Source organism: Nycticebus coucang, chromosome 12 (assembly GCF_027406575.1).
Source record: "Nycticebus coucang isolate mNycCou1 chromosome 12, mNycCou1.pri, whole genome shotgun sequence".
Classification (NCBI taxonomy): Eukaryota; Metazoa; Chordata; class Mammalia; order Primates; family Lorisidae; genus Nycticebus; species Nycticebus coucang.
The window spans coordinates 56,895,756-56,920,301 of NC_069791.1; the positions used below are offsets into that span (position 1 = coordinate 56,895,756).

The 24,546-nt window shown below is 48.1% G+C and overlaps 1 protein-coding gene across 5 annotated transcripts in view; it reads right to left on the minus strand.

Moving 5' to 3' along the window:
• The window catches only part of TSPAN9 (tetraspanin 9), a 206,202-nt gene that overhangs the window by 181,354 nt on the left and 302 nt on the right, over positions 1 to 24,546 (minus strand). For all 5 annotated transcript variants that reach the window (XM_053555263.1, XM_053555258.1, XM_053555260.1 and 2 more), the window contains exon 2: positions 18,671 to 18,737. The gene's annotated coding sequence lies outside the window, so the exon portion shown is untranslated. The remainder of the gene's footprint in view (positions 1 to 18,670; positions 18,738 to 24,546) is intronic.

Here is a 24,546-nt window from a genome sequence, read left to right on the forward strand (position 1 = left end):
AGTAAGACAATGACTAAGTATATACTTTCATGCTTGGCATGGTGGGGAGCCCTGCAGAAATGAAAGCCCCCAAAACTATCTCTCCCAGCAGCATCCTCAGGCCAACTTGGAGTCCCAGTTTGTGGGCCCTGCATGCTGATAACCACAGAGAGATTCACAGACACACAGTTCCTGCCTTAAAGAGTCCAGCTGAGCTGGGCCTGAGGTCCTTGAACAGGGACACCCAATCCTGTTCACTACTGAATCCCTAGTGCCCACCATAAATGCGAGCACACATCATAAGTATTCAAATAATGCTTGGCAAAAGCAGAAATGAACAAATCCCACACAGATAACCATGGAGAGAATAGAAAGATAACCGATATAAAAATCCTGAATTAAATATTAGTTGACCTAGAATAAGATGCAGACAACAACTACCACAGATAAGGCTGACAAAAACAGAGAATATATTTTAATTATAATCCCATGGAGAGCCAAATGTGTTCTGAGGAAGACACTAGGGAATTGGTAAAAACAACCAAGGGGGATGGAGAACAAGTTCAGGAAACTTCTCTTTAAGAAGTAGGCCAAAACTGCGACTCCACAGCTCATGACAATGCACTCAGTCAATACTGGCTGTAATTGTATCATTGTTCTTATTATTTTCTTGACCCACTGTTGGAACAAGCTGGAAATGAGGGGGCAGAATGCCCAGGTTCTAAGTCAGCCTCTCCCACGTGCTTCACCGTGGGAATTCATCTTCCTCGTCCATAAAATGAACAAGGCGAGCAGAGCACCGTTGTGGCCACCTGGATGCTGGGACTCCCTTCTCTGGGACTCACTTGTTCACTCCACAGGTATCAGCCGAGTGACCGCTTTGTGCTGGATGCCTTTCTGGGCACTGGACATGCAGCAGTGAATACAAATGGCAGAGCGCCCTCTGTGAGCCCAAATGCATTCGAGCACCTCAGAACATTCAGCCCTCAAGTAACTACGGGAAAAAGGACTCTCGTTTGCAAAAGGTCTTGAGCTTTTGCTGAGAAAGATGCCAAGTCCACATTCGTTAGGACAGGGCAAGCCTCTCCAAGAAGCCAGGAGCCTTGACCCTGAAGACAGTCCTGCACATGAGCCCTTCCTCCAGCTCCCAAGAAGCGAGTATCCTTCTCATCTTGCAGAGGAAGAAATGGACACTTTACTCATGTCAACTTGTCTGGTGGCCAAAGCTAAGCGGACCAGAGAATCCTGAGACCCCAGTTCAGGAGCACTCTTTCACATCCACGATCATGCCTGGCTAAGCCAAACGAAGGAAAGAGGAGCCTGCCAGGAACAGAGGTTCACAGGAGGTCCTTCATGGTGAACTCCCTCCGTCAGGCCTGCTATCTGCAAAACCCCTGTCTCAGATCCCCCTGAGCTGTGACTTTACTCCCCACCCCTGGGGCCAAGCAAACTGATGCCGAAACACTGAGCAGGGTAGAAAGGCGCCACCATGTATTTCCCTAGTAAACAACCACGGTTCATAAGTTACCCAAGAAAGGTTCCCTCCACAAGAGGTTGGGCAACTGCTTCAGGGAAGCAAAAGACTGGGCCCAACCAAGAGGGTCCCTAGTCTTATGACCCCTTCTCAGAGGCAGCCTCTCCACTCCCCACTTCCAGCCACCTCACGGCACACCCACCCACCCTTCCTGGGTGAGACCTTATCTGGAGCTCTCTGGAAGCCAACTCAAAAGTGGCAAAGGGCAGGTATACGAAAATTCTCTCAAGAAATCTGCCAGCACCACTGCTAACTGATCTCCACAGTGTGCAGTGGGCTGTCCTCCACATAGTGGGGTGACACGTCCTTGGGAGTTCCAGCCCAAAGGAAGAGGGAAGCCCCAGAGAAAGGGACCCAGAGAAACAAGCAAATAAACAGGTCACAAGTGGCAGAGCAATATTCCTGAACACTGACATAGCTGGAGCAGGGGAGCCAACCTTTGCTGGGAGACTCCTGGGTTGCCGTGTAGGTGGGTGAGAAGGTGCATGAACAATGAGCCAACCAGAATCGTCTTCTGTCTCAAAGGCATTGTGTGTCCAGACACAGCAGACAACAGAACAATGTGCTGACACAGGGCCAGCCCAGATCAAGGATGCTAGTCAGGCTGAAGCCAGAATGATGGCGACAGACACAGACACTGGATGGCTGTGACTTAACCCCGAGGCCCTGGAAAAAATCACTTCAGGCAAGGAAGGAGAGGGAGGGGAATGTTGTTTCACAAAACACTGGTAAGGAGCACGTTCCAGGTGTGCTTCTGAATGTGCATGTGCAGACTGGGGATGGGAGTCTGTAAGGTGAGATGATCGCAGGAGGAGCAAGACTTAGAATTAGGTAGAATGGTACCTGGGAAGTTGTCTCATGCAACATCACAGCTAACATTACAATCCCAAACACAACGTCTATGAACAATAGACACAGGGGTTTTGTTTAAATCCCAGCATCAACGGGTAGCTCAGTATCTCCTGGGTACCCACTGCTCTGCTGGATAGCTTAACCGTTAGAAAGCTCCTCTCAGACTAGGACCCAAATCTGATGACCCATGGGTCCCAGGTTTGGCCATCAATGCTACATACGCTAGAAGACTATTTCATAATGCCCTCTCCCATAGCATTCCATAAAAGTCATTTCCAAACAAAGTTAACATTCCCAAATCTTTCATCCTACTTCCATATAGTGTAATTTCCACCCTCTCTGGATGACTTCAGATTTGCCGTTGTCCCAACCAGAATTAAGTAAACCCAGTTCTATAGATGTGGTCTGACTTCTTGTGAGCCAAGTGCCACACCAAGGATGGTATTGTTCTTCTTAGCAATGACATGGTATGATTAGCTTATATTTTCTTCCATTTATTCTCATTTATGTATTCAATTAACAACATTAGCTGCCCACCATATGCCAAGCACTGAGCTAGGTACAAGGGATAATGAGAAAAATGTCATGTCATCTTTTTGCTCAAGGAGACAGCTAACTCATATAAAAACAAAACCAGATAAAATTACGGGGAAAGGGGCTGGATACAGTGGATCACACCTGGGAGGCTGAGGCAGGACGATCCCTTCAGCTTAAGAGTTCAGGACCAATCTGAGCAAGGAGGAGACCCCCACCTCTACAAATAAATAGAAAAATAGCCAGGCATACTGGCGCATGCCTATAGTCCTACCCTGTTTCCCCGAAAATAAGACAGTGTGCTCCCAAAGATGCGCTAGGTCTTATTTTCAGGGGACGTATTATCTTTCCTGTAAGTAGGTCTTATTTTCAGAGGGTATCTTATTTTCGGGGAAACAGGGTAGTACTCGTGAGACTGAGGCAGGAGGTCACTCAAGCCCAGGACTTTGAGATTGCTGTGAGCTATGATAATGTCACAGCACTACAGCCATAATAAAGACAGCCATAATGTGGCTCAGTCGGTAAGGCGCCGGCCCCATATACCGAGGGTGGCAGGTTCAAACCCGGCCCCGGCTGAACTGCAACCAAAAAATAGCTGGGCGTTGTGGCGGGCGCCTGTAGTCCCAGCTACTCGGGAGGCTGAGGCAGGAGAATCGCCTGGGCCCAGGAGTTGGAGGTTGCTGTGAGCTATGTGATGCCATGGCACTCTACCGAGGGCCATAGAGTGAGACTCTGTCTCTACAAAAAAAAAAAAAAAAAGACAGAGTAAGACTCTGTCTCAAAAAAAAAAAAAAAATTATGGGGAAAAGAACATACTGCGTAAGGGGTCTTACTAGAGGCACCCACCTAGTTGGGGAAGGATGACACCAAGAAAGGAGATGATGCCTAGAGTTGAGTCTTAATATATAGGACTCCTGCTGATAGCCATGGTGAAGCAGAAGGGTCTGGATTTATCCTCTCACCTTAAACAACTAGAAAACTGTAACAAACACAGGAAACTACTTCAGACATTAGACAACAGGCAGCACAAGGCTGCAATCCCTGAGAGAAAGGGAGTGACTTACTGCCTAGAGGCAGCTTCCAGACAGCAGCTCAGAGACGAAAGATTCAGATGGAGTCTGGAGGTCTCACCAAGTTGAGGAGACAGAAGCTAGAGTACATACAGCTGGGTTGTTTAGGGCAGAAAGCCAGAGAGGACGGGACTGCACAGAGAGCGCAGAGTGCCCTGCAGAAGAGTGCCTGGGAACCTCTGGCTGATCTGCGTACTTGTTGGGTGAAATTCCACAAGACTGAGACAAGAACCACTAGAAAATAATAAGCCAAACAATCTGTGGAGCACACAAAGGGCCAGAAAGAACTCACATTCCCACCAGTGAGAGCAGAGAGACCTCATAATACACAGGGCATTCGGTGGAGTCCTCAGAAGGGTGTTGCCTTAGTAGCTAGGTTAAATTAGCCCTAGACTAAAGGCTGCCCTGGATCCACCCTAACAAACCTTAAAAAACAAATCTCAAATGTATGAAACTGATCCAAGTAATTTATATGTATGCCAGAATAAAGTCTAATACTATTTAAAGAAAAATAACAAAACCCAGCACCCATCAACATTAAATTCACAATGTCCAGCAGGCATTCAGAAATTAGCAGGCATTCAAAACAGCAGAAAAATTTAGCCCATAAACAGGAGGAAAAAATCAATTAATAGAATAGACCCCAAAATGACAGAGATGATAAAAGTAGTATTTAAGGATGAAAAACAAGTATTATAAGTATGCTCCACATGTTCAAGGATGTAGAGAAAGACGTAAACATGATGAGGAGAGAAAGAAAAGATGTTTTTTTAAAAAACTCAAATAGAACTTCTAGAGATGAAAAATGCAATATCTGAAATGAAAAATACACTTCAGGGGGCGGCGCCTGTGGCTCAGTGAGTAGGGCGCCGGCCCCATATGCTGAGGGTGGCGGGTTCAAACCCGGCCCCAGCCAAATTGCAACAAAAAAATAGCCGGGCGTTGTGGCGGGCGCCTGTAGTCCCAGCTGCTCGGGAGGCTGAGGCAAGAGAATCGCGTAAGCTCAAGAGTTAGAGGTTGCTGTGAGCTGTGTGATGCCACGGCACTCTACCTGAGGGCGGTATGTGAGACTCTGTCTCTACAAAAAAAAAAAAAAAAAAGAAAAATACACTTCAGGGAATTAATTAACATTGAATTAGACACCGCAGAAGACTTGAAGATATAACAGAAGAAACTGGCTCAGCCCCCATAGCACAATGGTGACAGCGCCAGCCACATACACCGAAGTTGGTGGGTTAGAAGCCAGCCCAGAACCTGGCCTGGGCCAGCTGATCAACAATGACAACTGCAACAAAAAATAGCTGGGCATTGTGGCAGGTGCCTGTAGTCCCAGCTACTTGGGAGGCTGAGGCAAGAGAATCTCTTGAGCCCAAGAGTTTGAGGTTGCTGTGAGCTGTGATGCAATGGCACTCTACCGAGGGTGTCAGTGAGACTCTGTCTCAAAAAAAAAAAAAAATAGTAGAAACTATTCAAAATGAAGCTCCAAAAGAAAAAAGACAAAAAAATTAACAGAGCTCTGCAACCTACAGGATAATATCAAACAGTCTAAAATACATATTAATTGAAGTTCTAAGAAAAAAAGACAGAAATGGGGTTAGAAAAAATTCTTAAACAACAGCTGAATGAACTATCAAATTTGCTAAAAAAAAGAAAAAAAACAAGGCAGATAAAGGAATGCAAGACGGATGGAGGCATTTCAAGAAAGGTAGACCGCACCAAAGACAAGAATGAGTACCCTGGCATTACAGTAACAAAAAAGACAAAGGCGCTCCGAGAGGAACAATGAGGCCCAACGGGAGCACTCCCTCGGACCTCCCCTAGCAGGCCAAGCAATGAACCCCCCACCCCCCATACCAGACAAGTGCAATTGATTTTTTGAACCTAAAGGCAGATGTTGCAGTTTTCGTAGGCAGGGGGGTGCAGAGAACAGAAGAGAGGTTTGAGATCGAGCTGTGGCATCTGGGCCCTCAGCCTGCCCCTCCCCATAAGAGGTTGACCCAGCTCAAATGGGGCCCCAAGGTGGACCCTCCTCTGCAACAAAAACATCCTACCCATCTCAGAAGATTCAAATGAATTCTTTTTTTTTTTTTTTTTTGGAGAGACAGAGTCTCACTTTATGGCCCTCGGTAGAGTGCCATGGCATCACACAGCTCACAGCAACCTCCAACTCCTGGGCTGAAGCAATTCTCTTGCCTCAGCCTCCCAAGTAGCTGGGACTACAGGCGCCCGCCACAACGCCCAGCTATTTTTTGGTTTGCAGTTCAGCCAGGGCCGGGTTTGAACCCGCCACCTTGGTGTATGGGGCCGGCGCCTTACCAACTGAGCCAGAGGCGCCGCCTCAAATGAATTCTTAAGCTGGAAATGACCTCAGGTATCATAAACCCCACACTTGACAGATGAAAAAATCTGAAGCTCAGAGAAGCAACATGACTTGTCCAAGGCCAGCTGGGGGTCCTGACTCCCAGTGGGCTGTGCTTTCTGCTGATCCACTCTGTCTGTCACAGTCCCATGGCACCCTGGTACTCTGCACTGCTCTGGTCCACGCCACGCATCTATGTATGTCCGTATTTGCTGTCTCCACATGTCCCCTCTAGCTCAAGGGCACAGACAGATTCCCAGTGTCACTGAGCTACCAAGCTTCCAGAGGGGGGGTGCTCAACAGTCTCCCTCATGTGCACTGAACAACGGGTGCTTCTCCACCTGAATTTGGAGAAGCAAGGAAGGGATCAGGGATGGACAAGGATTCCAGGCCAGAGCTATCCTATCCTCACCCTGACCTTGCTCTGAAAAGAACAGAAAAATAAAGACAGTGGAGAGATGCAGAGACTGACCCACCAAGCCAGCTGAGGGCTGTTACCAGGCAACTCCCCAAGAGGCCAAGAGGCAGGGATGGGGGCGGGGGCATTCCTCTGGGCTCCAAATCCTTCTGCCTTATCAGATTGGCCCTGAGCCATGCACTGTGGCTACCACCCCTTCATCCGGGAAAGTCTCAGGAAGAAGGAAAAGGAAATGGACTTGAACTTTCTTTCTCTCACCCACCCCCTCCGAGCCACACTCCCTGCCTCAGCCCCATCTTCCCAATGGGCTCTGGGTTGGGCAAAACTTCTTCCTAGAGGTTAAGAATGAGCAAATCCTTGGGCTATTCTGGGAGCCTCAATTTTTATCATCCTTCCATTCTGGTCAATTCTCAGAGGGCAGGGGCCCGGAATGCCAGAGAGATCTGAGCCCGGCCCACCAAACCCAAAATAACCCCACATGTGCGTCTCTCAAGTCCTCGTGGATTTGGCCATTTTGGGTGCGTGCATGTTTTCCACCAAAGCTGCCCACAGGCTCTGTGAGGTCACCCTGAGGCAGAGTTGAGGAAGACAATGACAGGCAGGGGCAGGAGAGGGAGACAAAAGCACCAGAATCCAGGTCAGAGTCTAGAAAGCCTGGCTCCAGTCTCCTCTGCTCAACTGCACAGAAACACAAGGCAATCCAGCCTTAGTCCTCTCAGCTATGAAACTGCTGAACAGAGCCTCCTTCCCCCAAGGTCTCTCTGCCTCCTTTGGGGAAAGCAGCATAACCATCCCCTCCCACAGCCAAGCACACTTTAACAAGGAGCTCCTGACTTACGAAAAGATCCCTGCCTCCTCTCCCAAGGCGTTTCAAACTCCTGCAATTATGAAGATAGATGGTTTTAAAGCAAGCCAGTGCCCTAAGTGTCCTGGAGAAATGGATGAGATTAGGAACACATCTTTTTAGACCACAAGTGTGGCATTCATTCATTCAAAAGACATTGGCATGTCCATCGGGTGCCAGGCAATAAGATAACAAGTACCAGGGAAGGGGAAATCAAGGCCTCTGCTCTTCAGAGGAATAAAGTGATAATGTACAGCCAGAGAGATTTAAGGGAGACATTAGCAACGTCCCTGCCTATGTGAGGACGCCAGTGAGGGCTGCAGAGCCCTGGGCCTATAATAAGTCAGTTCTCCTGTACGCAGCAAGGACACAGTTAGGAGTCCTGGAGGGTGGGAAGTCCCAGCTGCAGGGTTTCAGAAACACCAGGGTCCACAGAGAAGCCCCTTCACCACTGAATCTAGGACACAGTGGCACCTAAGTTTCAGTTCTGGCCATGAATCTAGACTGTATTAGAGATATATAATGTAAGACAGCCACCCACCATCACAAAATAGAAACTGCCTTCTTAGGTGTTGCATTAAAGCTGCACGTTTGTCCTGCAAATGCCTATGAGGATTTCTCCTCTGTAAGTGTCAGGCTCTGGAGGGGGTGGGGAGGTCTCTAGAGTCTTCTTTGCTCAAATTCCTGCAGAAGGAAAAGGCAGGGGAATTGCTCCTTTGGAGGCAATGCAGGGCAGGGTGTGGCAAAGGCAGGAGGCTGAGGATGGACCAGCCCTACCGCTAGACGTCACCCCCCAAAGCCGTGCTGAGCTACCGCCATAGCTCCACACACAGAGAAGAACCCTGAAGACCAGAGAGCCTTCAAAAGAACAAATTCCTAATGGCAGGACTTTGGGAAGCTGAAATTTTGTTTTTCTCCTTTCATGTGAGACTATTTCGTCTTAAATTTCAGATTGATACACGGGTACATATGATTAGGTCACAATGTTTGCATTTGTTAGGTAAAGTGCAAGTTGTAGTTGAGCCTTTCGTCCAGGAGGTGTGCCATATATCCCCTAGGAAGACACTAGCTCCCCCATCCTCCTTCCCCCACAGAAGCTCGTGGTTAGGGTAGGGGGTGGCCATCAGGCAACCTTGAGCCCCTGTTCAACTTCTGCAGCAGGGTCTGCAGCTGACTCCCTCCCCACTGCCCTGAAGGTGCTCCGTGTCTGACTGGAGACCAGACCCCACTCTCTAATTTCTTCTTTCCTCCAGCCCACTAGCCAGAACCTCAGAGCATAGAGCTTCATGTATCTGGTTCAGGGAATACTACCCACCCCTATCAAAGAAAGGCCCTGCTGTCTAAAGAATCACCCTCTACTTACTCCCTTGCCTGAGGGTTGTGGGGGAGGAAGTGTTACAAGAACCAACTGCCCAGCCAGGCGCAGTGGTTCACGCCCATAATCCCAGTACTTGGGATGCTGAGCCGGATGGATTGCCTGAACTCACAGGTTTGAGACCAGCCTGAGCCAGAGTGAGACCTTGTTTCTAAAAATAGAAGGGCATTGTGGCAGGTGCCTATAGTCTCAGCTACTTGGGAGGCTGAGGCAAGAGAATCACTTGAGCCCAAGAGTTTGAGGTTGCTGTGAACTATGACGCCACGGCACTTTACTGAAGGTGACAAAGTGAGACTCTGTCTCAAAAAAAGAACTAACTGCCCCCCAACTCCTGGCTTACAAAAAGAAAGTCAAGTCCATCTACCTCAGCTGACGGGTACAGCAGCACCAGTACCAGCTGCAACATGCACCTAGGAAACCAGTGTGACATACAAGTAGCATTAGCTCCCCAAGGGCCAGCGGCCCTCGAAGAATTTGCAGAAGACACTGTAAGCATTTCAGGGCCTCCAGCCCCAGGCTCTGAGTGCTCCCCCTTCAGCAGGCTCAATCGGAGTATCAGGATGTGAGCTCCTTGCAGAGAGAGGCCCACCCTGTCCACCGTTTCCAGCCTGCAGCATCCAGGCCACAAGCAGGCTAGCAGCACCCACCAGTTCATCTAGCCCTGGAGTGGTGGCAGGGAGGCCTGCCTGCCCCTCTCTAACCTCCCTCTCCACCAGCAGAGCGACCCCTCTGGGAAAGCCACACACTTATTCCAGAGATGCTGTCACTGCTGTGTTCCCAGAAAAGTCCTCAGCCCTCAAGCATAGTCCCCTGGGCATGCTCAGGGGAGAGCTATCCTTGTCCCTATGGGACATCCAAATTGGTTAAACAATGGAGAGTCCTTTTGGAGAAGCAGTGGGTAAGGTAGATGACACTGGGTAACATCATTTTTATGTCAAATCAGTGTGATGGTACAGCAGTGAGACTCCCCAGCTGGGTCACGGCAGGCATCTCCTCTGGGTCCTACACGGAAGGCTCTGGCTGCTTCGACAGCAATGTTACCCCTTCCTACTTGGCTTGCTGCTTTCACAGCCCACTCCTGGTGTCACCAGTACCAAGGGGCCAAACAGGGCGGCAGGGGGATGAGAGAAATGGATAAAACAGAAATAGGCAGTTGGCACACAGAGGGTTGGGGACTGACCTAAGCCTACACTTGACTGAAGCTGCTATCACACAGAGCACCTGGGCCAAAAGACATCTCGAGGCCCTTGAGGAATCAAAATGCTCCATAATTACTTGTTGAATCAGTGACATAACGATCCTTGAGCATGCTGAAGTTTCAATCCACCTCGCAGCAATAAGAACCAGCAATGGGGGAGTAGAGACATGATCAGAGAAGTCAGGAATCAGAGAGGGGCCCCTAGGTCTCTGCTTACAGGGCATTTACCTAGAATGTGCCTCAAATTAGTGTAGCTCAAGTATGCTAAGGCTCTCCATTGGTTTTTCCAATCCCTTGGCCAAAAGGAATTGCTGAGATTTCTTGCTTTGCTTCGCCAGATTTTTCAAAGGTCTGCAGAGTCAGCATTGCATTGTTTTCCTCAACATCCACCCCTGGTAAATATGAAGCCCAGAAGTTGGTAAGATTCATTAATCCTGCAATAGGAGCACAACGCCGGCCCCCTAAGTCACCTGGATACATCGGCGAGCTCCCAAGTGGGGCACAGGGCCAGGCCATGCTCCCTTCCCGTGGCAGCCTTCAGCAACCCCTCTCACTGTGCTCCCTCCGGCAGCTCTCCCCAGCAGAGTTGAGGGCAGCAGCCCAGAGGCTGAGCCACAGGGGTGCAGGACGCTTTCATAGTGAACCTTTTCAGCCACAAAATATTTTTTTTCCAAGAGATGCTGAAAGAGAGTAGGGAGATAATAAAACATCACAAGGTTTTCAAATGTAAAAGCCCACTCTGCCTTTGTTCTTACTCGATGAATGCATAAACCACCAGGCAGATGACAGGCAAAAGAACAATGTCATGTGAGGACAGTGGACTCTATCAGTCCGGCCTGAGATCCTCCGGGAGAGGGAAGTCTGATGAATGACCGGGCTGGGGAGAACGTCTCCACCAGCAGCTCCACTACAGCATCCTCCAAACTCGGATTTGGGGGTTCGTTAACAACTGGTCGCCTCCTACCTCCTCCTGCCATTGGGTGACTTTTCGCAGGAAGGGAAGAGCCTCCACGGCAGATGAGAAGAGAAAACTATAAAAATGAGCACTTTACGGAGGTCAAAATGTCGGGTCTGTTGTGGAGTTGCCTGAGAAGGAAAGTGAAGTCTGTGAGTCCCATAGGCTCAGGCCCCCTCACTGCACAGCTGAGGCTGGGGACATAGGGAGGAGCCATGAGCACAGCCCACGCAGTATCTGTACAACAAATGAATGAATGAGATCCCAGCAGAGGCCTGGACCTAGGGTACCCAACTGGCTTTGTTAATGACCTATTACTCACTGACTCACATTCTTCAGAGATGCCATGAAAATCAGCAGCTGCTCTTCACAGCTTTCAGAGGGCAGGAAGGTTCCACTGCTGCAGCTCTGGGTGCCCGAGGGCAGGAGACACTGGCTATTACAAAGCCTGAGCCTCTGCCAGCACTAGCATCCCATCACACACACATACCCCTGAAGCCACCTCAAACAATACTCCAACCCAACACAAAGATACGCGTCCTCCCCTTACCAACTTCCTTAGTTGATCCATCTGGGAGCAACGGGCTGGGAAGAAAAGGAGTTTACACTATCTTCCAAAGACCTACTTGCAAATATTCTAATTCTCCTGTTCTGCAGCACAGGGAGGGGTTGCACACCTATGCTCTCCCCTCCCTGAACACACATCCCTTTGCCGTGACGTGACTTGTCCTCCCACCAAGAGGTAGAGACTCTGTTCACCCCAGAGGTTCGCTGGGTCCCGGGACTCCTGGGATTTGTAGTCAATAGATACTATTTTTGTGAGGCTTCACAGCCTAGACTTTAAGAGGTCTTCTAGATTCTGTTTTCACCTAAAAGTATAGTTTCCATGACAGTGAGAAACCACACAGCAAGGGAGAGGCCCAGCTGAGAGCCAGCACCAGCCACCAGATATGTGAGGGAGGCTCTCTTGGAGGGTCCCAGCCTGCAGAGCCACCAGCAGATTGCCACAGAGTTAGTAAGCTTATGCGAGACTGCAAAGCACAGCCAAGATGGCTGACACACAGGATCAGGAGCAATATAAAGGGTGGCTGTGTTAATTCCCTACATGTTGGGGTGGTCTATTATGCAGGAGAGATCATTGAAACAAAACCCATTCAGCAAGTCTACGCAGCTATCGAGAAGAATGAGGTTATTCGCACACACTGATGTGGGAAGAGGACTAAAGAAGTGGCAAAACAGTAAGTCGAAAACAATTCTATTTATGGAAATCAAGAAGGTAAATAGATGGATGGCTGGATGCTAGTCTATCACAAAAAAAAAAATCCAAAAAGAATACAAACCAAGGTATTAACAGTGATTATCTCAAAAGGCTAGGATTATGGGAGATTTTCCCTTTCTACAATTTATATAATGTTTGAATATTATAATGAGTTTGTACTACTTTTGCAAGGAAAAAAAGATGCTTTTTAAAAATTCACCTTGAATAAACAAATGGGACTTCATTAAACTGAAAAGCTTCTGTACAGCTAAGGAGACAATAACCAAAGCAAAGAGACAACCTACACAATGGGAAAGGATATTTGCATATTTTCAATCAGACAAAAGCTTGATAACTAGGATCTATAGAGAACTTAAATTAATCCACATGAAAAAAGCCAACAATCCCATATATCAATGGGCAAGAGACATGAATAGAACTTTCTCTAAAGATGACAGACGAATGGCTAACAAACACATGAAAAAATGTTCATCATCTCTATATATTAGAGAAATGCAAATCAAAACAACCCTGACATATCATCTAACCCCAGTGAGAATGGCCCACATCACAAAATCTCAAAACTGCAGATGCTGGCGTGGATGTGGAGAGAAGGGAACACTTTTACACTGCTGGTGGGACTGCAAACTAGTACAACCTTTCTGAAAGTATGGAGAAACCTCAAAGCACTCAAGCTAGACCTCCCATTTGATCCTGCAATCCCATTACTGGGCATCTACCCAGAAGGAAAAAAATCCTTTTATCATGAGGACACTTATACTAGACTGTTTATTGCAGCTCAATTTACAATTGCCAAAATGTAGAAACAGCCTAAATGCCCACCAACCCAGGAGTGGATTAACAAGCTGTGGTATATGTATACCATGGAATACTATTCAGCCATTAAAAAAAATGGAGACTTTACATCCTTCGTATTAACCTGGATGGAAGTGGAAGACATTATTCTTAGTAAAGCATCACAAGAATGGAGAAGCATGAATCCTATGTACTCAATTTTGATATGAGGACAATTAATGACAATTAAGGTTATGTGGGGGGAGCAGAAAGAGGGAGGGGGTGGGGCCTTGGTGTGTGTCACACTTTAAGGGGGCAAGACATGATTGCAAGAGGGACTTTACCTAACAATTGCAATCAGTATAACCTGGCTTATTGTACCCTCAATGAATCCCCAACAATAAAAAAAAAAAAAAAAAATTCACCTTGAATTCTGCTACAAGCTAATTTTTCCTGTAACACCCCTTTCATCCTCTCATTCCACTGTTCGGGGACCAACATGAGCTCCCCACTGGCAACCTCCAAAGTGTGGGCCCCCAGGTAGCTCACCCTCCCTTGCAGCCACACTCCTCCCACTTTACCCAGGCCATGCCTGTCTTCACCCTGACCTGAACTTCCCAAGCCACTCCTGCAACCACTCAGAGAGCCCCTTCCTTCACATCCCTAAATCCCACCCCTCCCTCAGGCCCAGCCCCACCTTTACTGAGTTTCTTTATAATCCTGGATGAAGTTCCACCCAACCTTGCCCTTGACAGAACCATTTCCTGCATTATTCCCCCTGTACTGGGCCACTGACCGCTGCTTACAGGAGACTGTCACAGCCACCAGCTGTGAGGTGTACGGGGAGCCAAGACAGGTAGTTCCAACCACCACCACCCCCCTGCTGCCCAGAGCCAAGATGCTGGAGCTTGCTCCCCAACCCCACCCATCCCCAACGGTAAGTCAGTGGAAGCCAATTCAAACTGGCAGCTAATTTAGAGTGACTCATGCCATGGGTGATGCTGTCAGCCCCACCCCCCAGCCCCCAAGTCCCACATGCTATAGACAGCACTTGTAATGGTCAAACAGATCCAAACTCTGGCTTCAAACCTAATTGCCTTCCTGGGGGACCCAACAGCTCTTCCTCACTCAGGTCTCTGCAATCTGCATGTCCAGTTTTTAAACAAAGCTGTTTAGAATCTCCCAGGATTAAGACAAGTGGAAAATTGCAAGCCCAGACCTCTACTTCATTTTCTCTAAAACAAAACATGTCACTCTGCATGTTCACACACCCAGAAATACACAGTCCATTCAAACCCAGACAAGCACCCTGCCCTTGTAAGCCCTCCCATCAGGCCTGGCCCTGAGGGGGACAGGGACTTGCAGAGGCAGGATCTGTACCCTGGCACCATGACCCCCAGGCTTGTTAGGGAGTTTCTTGGAGACCCTAAGCCTGAGTCCCCACACCATGATAGGTGGTCAGAGGAGAGGCCACAGGCAGGGTCACCAGGTACTGTGCTGGGGTTTTACCCTGCCCTCTAAGGAAGAGGCACTCACATCACAGGGATATATGGACCTATGGAGAGGGCACAGGGGGCCTCCCCACGGAGTCCCACAACAATGCAGAAGATCACCCTCCCACACAAACTCATATGGGCACACCTAGCCACACACACGAGGACAAGCACACACATTCACACAATCACATACACACTGGGGAAGCACACATACACTCACAAGTGTGCAAGGCCATATCCTTTTCCAACCTTGCTCTGAGCACCAACCACCCCTCCCCTACCCTGACATCACTTCCCTCACCATCCACTGCTTTCAAGGCCCTCCCCAACACTGAACTTGACACTCCTCATTAGGAGCGGAAGGAACAGACAATGTATGCTGCCAGAAACAAGTACACCCTACGACGGGGGAGGTGTGCCCACAGTGGGCACACAGCTGGGGTCACTACCCAAGGAGGCTGCCCCACGCAGAGTTGGACTTTGCTCCAGTTGTACAATAATATACAAGCAGTCCCCGAATTACAAACATCTGACTTATGTACAACTCACATTTACGAACGGCAGCTACTATAAGTCCCCAAGATACAAATATCTAACTGGAACACGTATAGCACTTACAAATGGAGACTATCACAGGTATTAAGTAAGTGTACCTATTCCAACTTAACATACAAATTCAACTTAAGAACGAACTACAGAACCTATCTTGTTCATGACCCAGGAACTGCTTGCATTTGCTTTAATTTTTTTTTTGTAATCTGAAGAAGGGCCATTTTCCAAATTTGTACAAAGGCTACGGTGGGTTAACAGCAGCCCTAAGCTACTAGGGCCCGGGCGAAGGCCTCACCTAGATCCTGCACCAGAGACCACGGGACCCTCCAGCCTTCCTACAGCGACAGACAAGCCTTTCCAACAAGGGGGGAGGGTCTCCGAGGGAACACCCTGAGCTTCCCGCCTCTTCAGACACCCTGGATGACTATTCTCCACCCCATCCCTTCTCGTTGCCATCATAAGATCAGATGCTTTAACAAATCCTGGCCACTGAGAGTAGAAATGGTTACAAGACTTTCAGGAAGTGAATATTCAATGTATCATCAATTTCCAGCCACCCACTGTAAGAGGGGTATGAGGCAAGACAGAAAGAAGGGGTGTAGCGAACACAAAACACAGGTATCACCAAACAATGTCTAAAAAATCTATGAACACGTTTGGCTCCAGGCTACAGACTAAGACACGGGGAGAGTGAAGCTTACGAAGCCAGCAGAGGGCCTCTTCTGTCTGCTGCCCATTTTCAAGAGCCCCAGCGTAGCTCAGGCTGAGTTTCTGTTTTGGTTCAAGAGCAAGCAAAGGGCTAGGAAGCCGAACTGCACCAGGCAGTCATATTTCATTATGCTGTGTCTATAACCGAAGTTGGAAGTATTAACTTGTAGGGCTGGAGTCCAGCAAGGGAGGCTTCCAACTCTTCACTGCATCTGGCAGGAGCAGGAGGCAGAGAGTTAAAATGAAGATAGCAATAGAGCCATCAGCACAGGACGAAGCCAGCCAGGAGACCCCTAACCCTAACCTGCCACTCACTGGTGGGCAATCATCTCTGTGAACAACCTCTGCTCCCAACCCCTGCCCTGTTTGGCCCCTATCAGAAATCAGAGCCTCTGGTTTACTCATTAACTTTGGTCTTTCCAGTACCATCCACTTCTAGACCAGAGGAAAAAGAATCAGGAAAGTCCTGGGATTGGAAGCCACAAACTCAGGCATGCTCCCTCAGTCCCCCTCATAGCCAGAAGGAACTTCAGCAATGGATCGGCAGCCTCCAGCCTTGCAGGTAAGGAAACTGGTCTAAGGAAAGCAATGAACTTGCCAAAGGTCACACAGCAGTTACAGGAAGGAGAAGGAGCCAAGAGAAGAACCTCCCACCCCAGAGCAGGTCAACATTCCAAAGGCTCAAGAGCATGACAAGAAATGGCAAAACCAAAGCCCTCAGAGGCCACAGGCATCAGAGAGAAGAAGCTGCTGTGTGTAGGCCTTCCCTCAGGTCTCCCTCCCTTGGGCTCCAATGCACGCACACAGAAGGACACAAGTCACCTGACTAGAAGTGGCTGGTGACGTGAGGCGCTATCTCCCAAGGGCCAGACAGGCCTCCTGGGGAGCTCTCTACCAAGTTCTGTCTGGCAGGGCCTACCAGGAACAGGCCCCACAGGACCTGGGATGGGACAGACTGTGCTGTGCAGCAGGACTGCCATGCCTCATCCTCAGGTCCCTCCCTCCCTGCCTCCTGATCTTCACCAATCTGATTTTCCTTGGCTCAGGCCTGAGAGCCCAGCTGCAATGCACAGCCCAACGATAGGCAGTGCCCCAAATCCCAGAGCTACAGAATGAAAGAAGACACCCATCCAGGCCCCAGGGAGAGGGAGGTGGGAGGAGGAAGGACTTAAAACGGGCGCTCACACATTCCTGCCACAAGCAGACTCAGGGAGGGACCTAGAGCAGATGAGAACAGGCCACAAGTCTGCAGTCAGAAAGGCAAACACGATAGAAATGGAGTATTATGATAGAAATATTGTATATGTACAATTATGATAGAAATATAGTATATAAAAATATATATATTTTTATATATAAAAAAAAGAAAGAAAGAAAGGCAAACACCTCGGTCAGAGCACCTGGTCAGAACCACCTGACACTAAAAAGGCGCTCCTGACCTTAGGTGCTGCCGCTACAAAGAAATGATAGCCACCTCAAGGGACTCTTATGAAAATTAAATGAGCTTTAAATGGCAATTTAATACGATGAAATTAAATTAGTTGTGGACATATGTAAAGGGTCTAAAACTGTGGCTGATGATGATGACAAATATAAAAACATGCATTCTAAGTATAACATGCAAAGTGTAGCAGGACAGTAAGAGATATGAGGCCACTCTTAGGCCACCAAGTAGTCCCTGCTGGAACTCACAGACCAGATAAACCACCAGCTGGCACCATTTCGACCTCATTGCCAGTCATACCACTGGGTTCACAGAAGGTAAGGGACTGACAAAGTAACCAGCAGGCAGAAGCCCTGGGGATAAAATGCACATGAATTAAAACATAAAAAGGCGTAGGTCCATAAGCAGTACCCCAAGGAACCTGAATCTGTACCATCCATACCCAACCTGGAAACTCGGCCTACTCTAGCTCAGCAGGGGCCTGGGTGCACAAGCCTAGGAGGAGCCTGGAAGAGCAGGGAGGGGACTCTGGGGCATTCCTGCAGCAACAGTTAGATACAGAGAAATAGAGGCACAGAGGATTGGCCGAAATTCCCAGGGCTTCTTTTCTGGCCTGCTGCTGGGAGGCCATTCCAACCTTGCTCCGAAGCCTGCTGGGAGGAGACAGGAAGCAGGAAGTTACAAGCCTCTCCCTGGGCTTCCTCCACAAAAAATGGGGAGGCCAAGAAAGAATCTAAGAGTACCATTGGTCACCAATTAGAAATGAGGAGGATTCCATAGAGAGAAAAAAAAATAAAGGAAAAGGAAAACAATGAAAAATTTTGGAGAGTCATTCTCTCCCAGCCCAATTTAAGGAGCTTATAAAGTCAAAGTGAGGGCAGAAGGGCACCCAGGAAATGCCAACATCTTATTCTATCCTCCTCAACCCACAGTGAAAGGGCAAGAAGATCCTCTGACTTCAGACAGAGTTTGTCTGTAGTCCAGTGGTGCAATCACAGCTCCCTGCTGCCTTGAACTCCTGGGTTCAAGTGTTGCTCCCACCTCAACCTCCCAAGTAGATGGGACTACAGGCACTCAACACCATGCCCAGTTAATTTCTTTCTTTATTAATTGTAGATATGGGGGAGGTCTCACTATATTGCTCAGGCTGGTCTCCAACTCTGGGTCTCAAGTAATCCTCCCATCTAGGCTTTCCAAAGTGCTGGGATTACAGGCATGAACCCCTGTGCTTGGCCACAGGGTTTTAACACACAGACTTTCAGAAGCCCTACCACACCATAGACCCAGACTGACACTGACCTGTTTTCTCTCAATTTCCTGCAAACACCTTGGCTGCTGAAAAACAGGAGAAGATCCCAGGATATTCCTGCAGGAAAATAAAAAATTAGGTCATCACTTTGGTATGAAGCCACTCTAAGGTGAATTCTGTCTAGCAATGACCACTCTTTGGAACAGCAGTTTCCCACCAAGAACACATTCATTCAAGAAATGGAGAAGGCCAAAAATGGCAAACAGGGCCCAGCTGCTGTGCCAATCCCACTCAGCTGGTAGTGGGTAAGCAAAGCATTAAGAGTAGAAGAACCCGAGCCCTGGCTCTGCAGGAAAGACAGCTGCAATTGATTAGTGATGTCTGCTAGGGGCAGTTAAAGAAGTAATAGTGTCCACGCCACTTATTTGCCGTCCCTGGGATACACCTTTGGCATCAAAGGATTTAACATTTACATTTGTGACCACTCACCAGTGACCCAAAGTTTCAAGATATGTAAAAGTATGTAACTTTACTGAGATATGTGTTGAGCCTCGCTACGAGGCTAATGTGAAGGCACAGGCCAGTTTGCTGTTTTCAACTCTACTATATCCAAAGTTACTCTCGCAGAACAGTAAAAACTTGGTGGAAAATGGCCATCAAGTGAGAGATAAAACTGCAGCAGAAGTTGAAAGGGCAATTTACTTGGGGTGTGAGAATATATACAGGGAACATTTGACTCTCTGCAGAAACATGACTCCAGTGAAAGCTAGGGCAGCATACAAATATTGCTGTGGATGCAAATTTGGGATTCTAAAAGGTGCACGATTCGTAAAAACATCTGGGGCCCACACTGCACCCACTCTATTCTGTGCCTCTCAGCAGTGAGTACAAGGTCAAAGAGATCACCAAAGGCAATTAGAATTCATGCCCTGAGGCTTAAAATCTGGTTGGACTCTTGTAATTTATCACACAGACACTGTCTGTGAAATTCACTAAAGAATCACCCAAGGCCATGCATAAAAGCCAGGAGACAAATGACAGCAAGTGCCACAGGAGTTTGGAGGGAAAAAGAGGTTTATTTAGGATGGGTGCCCAGGGAAAGCTTCATGAAAGGAGCTTAGATGGGGCAGGGTCCCAAAGGAGGAGAAGGATGGACTGGAAACAGCAAAGGGCATGACATTTTCAGTCACCCAGACAGAACCAGCTTCAATTTCCCTTCACCCTCTCCTCACTACTCCACTCAATCAGTTCACAAATGGTCCTGACCCTACTTCTAAATGCCTCAGGTTCACTGCCGCTCACCACTTCTTGCAGCTACCTGGCCACTCTCCCCACCTGACATTCCCTCTTCAGACTCACTTTCCCTGAGCCCAGCCCTGCTTTTGTAACCCCTACTCAACTCCTGGGAAGTTTCCAAGGCCCCCTAGATTGACGGCTGTCCCCACCGTAATAGCTTAATGCCAGCACATGATGAGCACCCAATTTCTTTTTTCTTTCTTTTTTTTAAGACATAGTCTCACTCTATTCCCCAAGCTGGGGTGCCATAGCATCAGCCTAGCTCACTGTAAGTGATTCTCCTGCCTCACCCTCCTGAGTAGCTGGGACTATAGGTGCCTGGCTAATTTTTTCTGTTTTCAGTAGAGATAGGGGTCTCATTCTTGCTCAAGCTAGTCTTGAACTCCTTATCTGAAAGAATCCTCCCACCTTAGCCTCCCAGAGACTAGGAGTACAGATGTAAGCCACCTTGCCTTGCAAATTTCTCTTGAATGAATGAATGAATGGACAGATGAAATTTCTTGGCTGGAGATTTGAGATGACCTACAATATGATCACTGTCTACCTGTCCAGCCTGTTCCCCATCAGCTTCCCTGTACACATCCCATGCACTGGCCCACTGGGTCATTTGTGCACCCCAAGACTTTCTCAGTGCTGTCCTCAGGCTGATCTGCCCTCACTCTGTGAAAATATAAGATCAGTGTCCACCGCCACCTGCTGCATAAAGTGTTGCTCCCCCACCAGGGTGACTGATCCCCTGTTTGAACCTACTTAACATTGTGCTCTCAGAAGCCACTTGCCTTGCACTATAGATTGTCATTTTTTGAACCCCTTCTTTTTTTTTTTTTTTTTTTTTGAGATGGAGTCTCGCTCTGTCACCCAGGCTAGAGTGTAGTGGTATCATCATAGCTCACTATAACCTCAAACTCTTGGGTTCAAGCAATCCTCCTGCCTCAGCGTCCCAAGTATCTGGGACTACAGGCACCTGCCACAACACCTGGCTAATTTTTCTACTTTTAGGAGAGATGGGGTTTCATTCTTGCTCAGGCTGATCTTCAACTCCTGAGCTGAAGCAATTCTCCTGCCTCAGCCTCCCAGAGGGCTAGGATTATAGGCGTGAGCCATTGTGTCCAGCCTGAACTCCTTTCTTAACCTCTTACTAGATTATAAGCCCCATGAAGACAAAGACTTTTACCTTTTTTACTAGTGTACCATCAGCACTTGGCACAGACTCTTGTATATATCACACACACATACACTGTTTATGGAATTCACTAAAGAATCACCCAAGGAGGGGCAGCGCCTGTAGCTCAGTGAATAGGGCGCCAGCCCCATATACCGAAGGTGGTGGGTTCAAACCCAGCCCCGGCCGAACTGCAACTAAAAAATAGCCAGGCGTTGTGGCGGGCGCCTGTAGTCCCAGCTACTCGGGAGGCTGAGGCAAGAGAATCACATAAGCCCAAGAGGTGGAGGTTGCTGTGAGCCGTGTGACACCACGGCACTCTACCGAGGGCAGTAAAGTGAGACTCTGTCTCTACAAAAAAAAAAAAAAGAATCACCCAAGGAGGTGCATAAAAGCCAAGAGGCAAGTCAAGACAGACAAGTGGAATAGGAGGTCAGAGGAAAAAGAAGTTTAGGATGGGTGGCCAGGGAAGGCTCCATGAAAGGAGCCTCAGTTCCTTGGCAGGGTCCTGAAGGAGGGGAAGGAAGGAATGGGAAAGAGCATTCATTCCAGGAAAGTGGAAGAAGTTGCACTAAGGAGCAAACAAGGAATGGGCAAAGCATGGTTAGGAAATCAGTCTGGCCACAGCCAAGAGTTCCTGGAGAGAGAAGAGTGGGAGACAAGGCTAGCCAGGCAGGCTGGGGCCGGACAAGACGGATTCCCAGTGCCAGGCAAAGGCACCTGGATTAGATCCACACCCTCTTAGTCAGGAGGGATGACAAGCACAGCAGGCCAGGGCCTTCATGGAAGAAGAAAAGAAGTCTTATCCTCTCTTGTTCCAAGCATATTAGTCCAGTCTCCCCAGCTAGGTTATAAATAACATCCACCATCTACTGCACACCTGCTATACATGAGGCCCTAAGCTACACGCTTCACATACATTATCTCACTGCTCCTTCCCATAGCCCTGAGAACTTGGTATTGTTATCCTCATTTTGCAAGCAGGAAGTTGAGCCTAAAAGACTTGAAGGCATTTGCCCAAAACCCTCATTCCCTTTATAGTACAAGGGTCCCCAGGCCCAAGGACTCCCCATTTAAACTGGACTGCTTCTCACAACTCTCCTTATTAATTCCTTAAATGGGGCATTTCCTAAGCAGACAGTAACAGCTTAATAAAGAGCACTAAACAGAAGGCAGAACAGTGTTTGCCAGAAGCTAAAAGGAAGGGAAAATGGATCTAGAATTTCAGTTTTGCAAGATAAAAAGTTCTAGAGAGCTGTTGCACATCAATGCAAATATAATTAATGCACCTGAAGATGGTAAATTTTATATTTTTTTGCCACAATTTAAAATGTTTTTAATAAAGCACACTTATTGACTGATTTGGCTGCTAGTATCTTATTCTGTTAATTTATCTGGTGCTGGAACAGACTCTAAAAACATTTTAATTCACTATCCCTTCAAATCAGAGAGTTGGAAATGCGCAATAATTTGCCCAAGGTTGCACAAGTAAGCGATGTTAGGGTGAAGCCAAGGCTCACGGTGGAAGAGAGCCAGAGGGACAGATGGCTTAGATAGGGGTCCTCAAACTTTTTAAACAGGGGGCCAGTTCACTGCCCCTCAGACCACTGGAAGGCCAGACTATAGTTTAAAAAAAAAAACTATGAACAAATTCCTATGCACACTGCACAGATCTTATTTTGAAGTAAAAAAACAAAACGGGAACAAATACAATCACACTGCCTCATGTGGCCCGCGGGCCGTAGTTTGAGGACCCCCGATAGGAGAAAGCACAAGGCAAGGAGCGTAGGGGTCAGAAGCCAGCTTCTTTCACTTAACAAGCTTTGTAATCTTAGAGAAGATATTTATACTCTCTAAGCTTTATTTTCCCAACCTATAAGAAAGCAATTAAAAGTTACATAAACTGCAGAAGATTATATATGAATCAAAATTATATACAGCAGTGTGCAAAGAAAACACTTGGCCAGGCGGCGCCTGTGGCTCAAGGAATAGGACGCCGGTCCCATGTGCCGGAGGTGGCACGTTCAAACCTAGCCCCGGCCAAAAACCACAAAAAAAAAAGAAAGAAAGAAAACACTTGGCCAACTAAAAATTACTATATCAACACGAGTTATTGTTGTTAATATTAAATATCTGTTCATAAAGAGCCCCACCAGAAGATGAAAATCTGATTAAGCCAGACTAAACAAAACAAACAAACAAACAAAAATCACACTCCTTTCTGGTCCACCCTCAGCTGTTCAGGGCCTTGCACGCAGCAGGTTTTTAGTGAGTGAGAGCAGAACTGAATTACACTTCAAGTCCTCTTCCCTCCCTCTCCCCCAACCCACAGCCCAGCTGCATTGGCCATGCCAGGATCGGGCTGAGGGTAGGAAGCGGTGTGATTGTCTGCCTCTCTGGCTGCATTCCTTAGCTAAATATAAATGATTTGTCCAGGCCATTGTTTGAAATTATCCATAATCCCCCTCCTCCCTTCCCCATTACCGATGATGGCAAGCTGACTGCATATCTTTACTTTCTCTGTGGCTATTTTTAGTAGAGAAAAGGGAGCTAAGTGGGCAGGTATATAAAGATTGGCTCAGGAGTCCTCAGTTTTCTCCACAAGTCCAGGAAAACTTCCTGGAGGAGGAAATAACTGAGCCATGCCAGAGAAGGGGACAGCTGAAGGGCAGAAAGGCCCCCTCACAAAAGAAGAGTTTGCTCCTTGGACCCAAGAGAGGTTAATAGCCCCTGCCTTCTCCTCTCACTTTGGAGGATGGGGAGGAAAGGTCAACACAACTCAGGGGAACCCATACTATCCCACGCTTCAAACTTCCCTAGACACTACAGACGTTCTGGAGAAGATGTAGAAAAGACCAGCAACTTTGTCAAAGAAAGAGGATCTAAAGCTCTAGTTCTGACATGCCCAAGTACAAATCTTCTCTCATAACAAGCCAGTTTCTTGTTTGGATTTTTTTTTTCTTTTAACCACAAGAAAGTTTTTTAAAGTCCCAAACTTGAATGCACAGATGGGCTACATCTCGGACCTCGGGGTGTGCCAAAGCCCTGTCACTCTGAGTGCTGATCTCCCAGCAGTGGCCCAAGAAGTGGCAGGGAATTCAGGGGGCTGCAGGCCATATCCCAGCCCTACCTTAAGGTCCCTTGACCCTCACACTGGGGGCCTTGTATGGACTGTCCCAAGCCGGTCCGCTCGTCCACAGTCAGAAACTTCCCTTGACAGCTCTGGTCAGTCTCCCTTTCCGCTGCATCCCACAGACCTCCCACCCCTCCGCCTGGGCTTCGCGGTCCATTCTCCCCATTCTCCTGCAACTCCATTCCCAAAAGGTCTGCCTCCGAGCCCCTCCCCTGGGAGACCTCACTCCGTTCGGTGCCCGGGCCCCACACACATCTCCCCCTTCTAGGCCCACTTTCCCCCCAACAACGACGCCTACTACGTCACTAGTTCTCTGGTCCCCTGCAGCCCTGCCC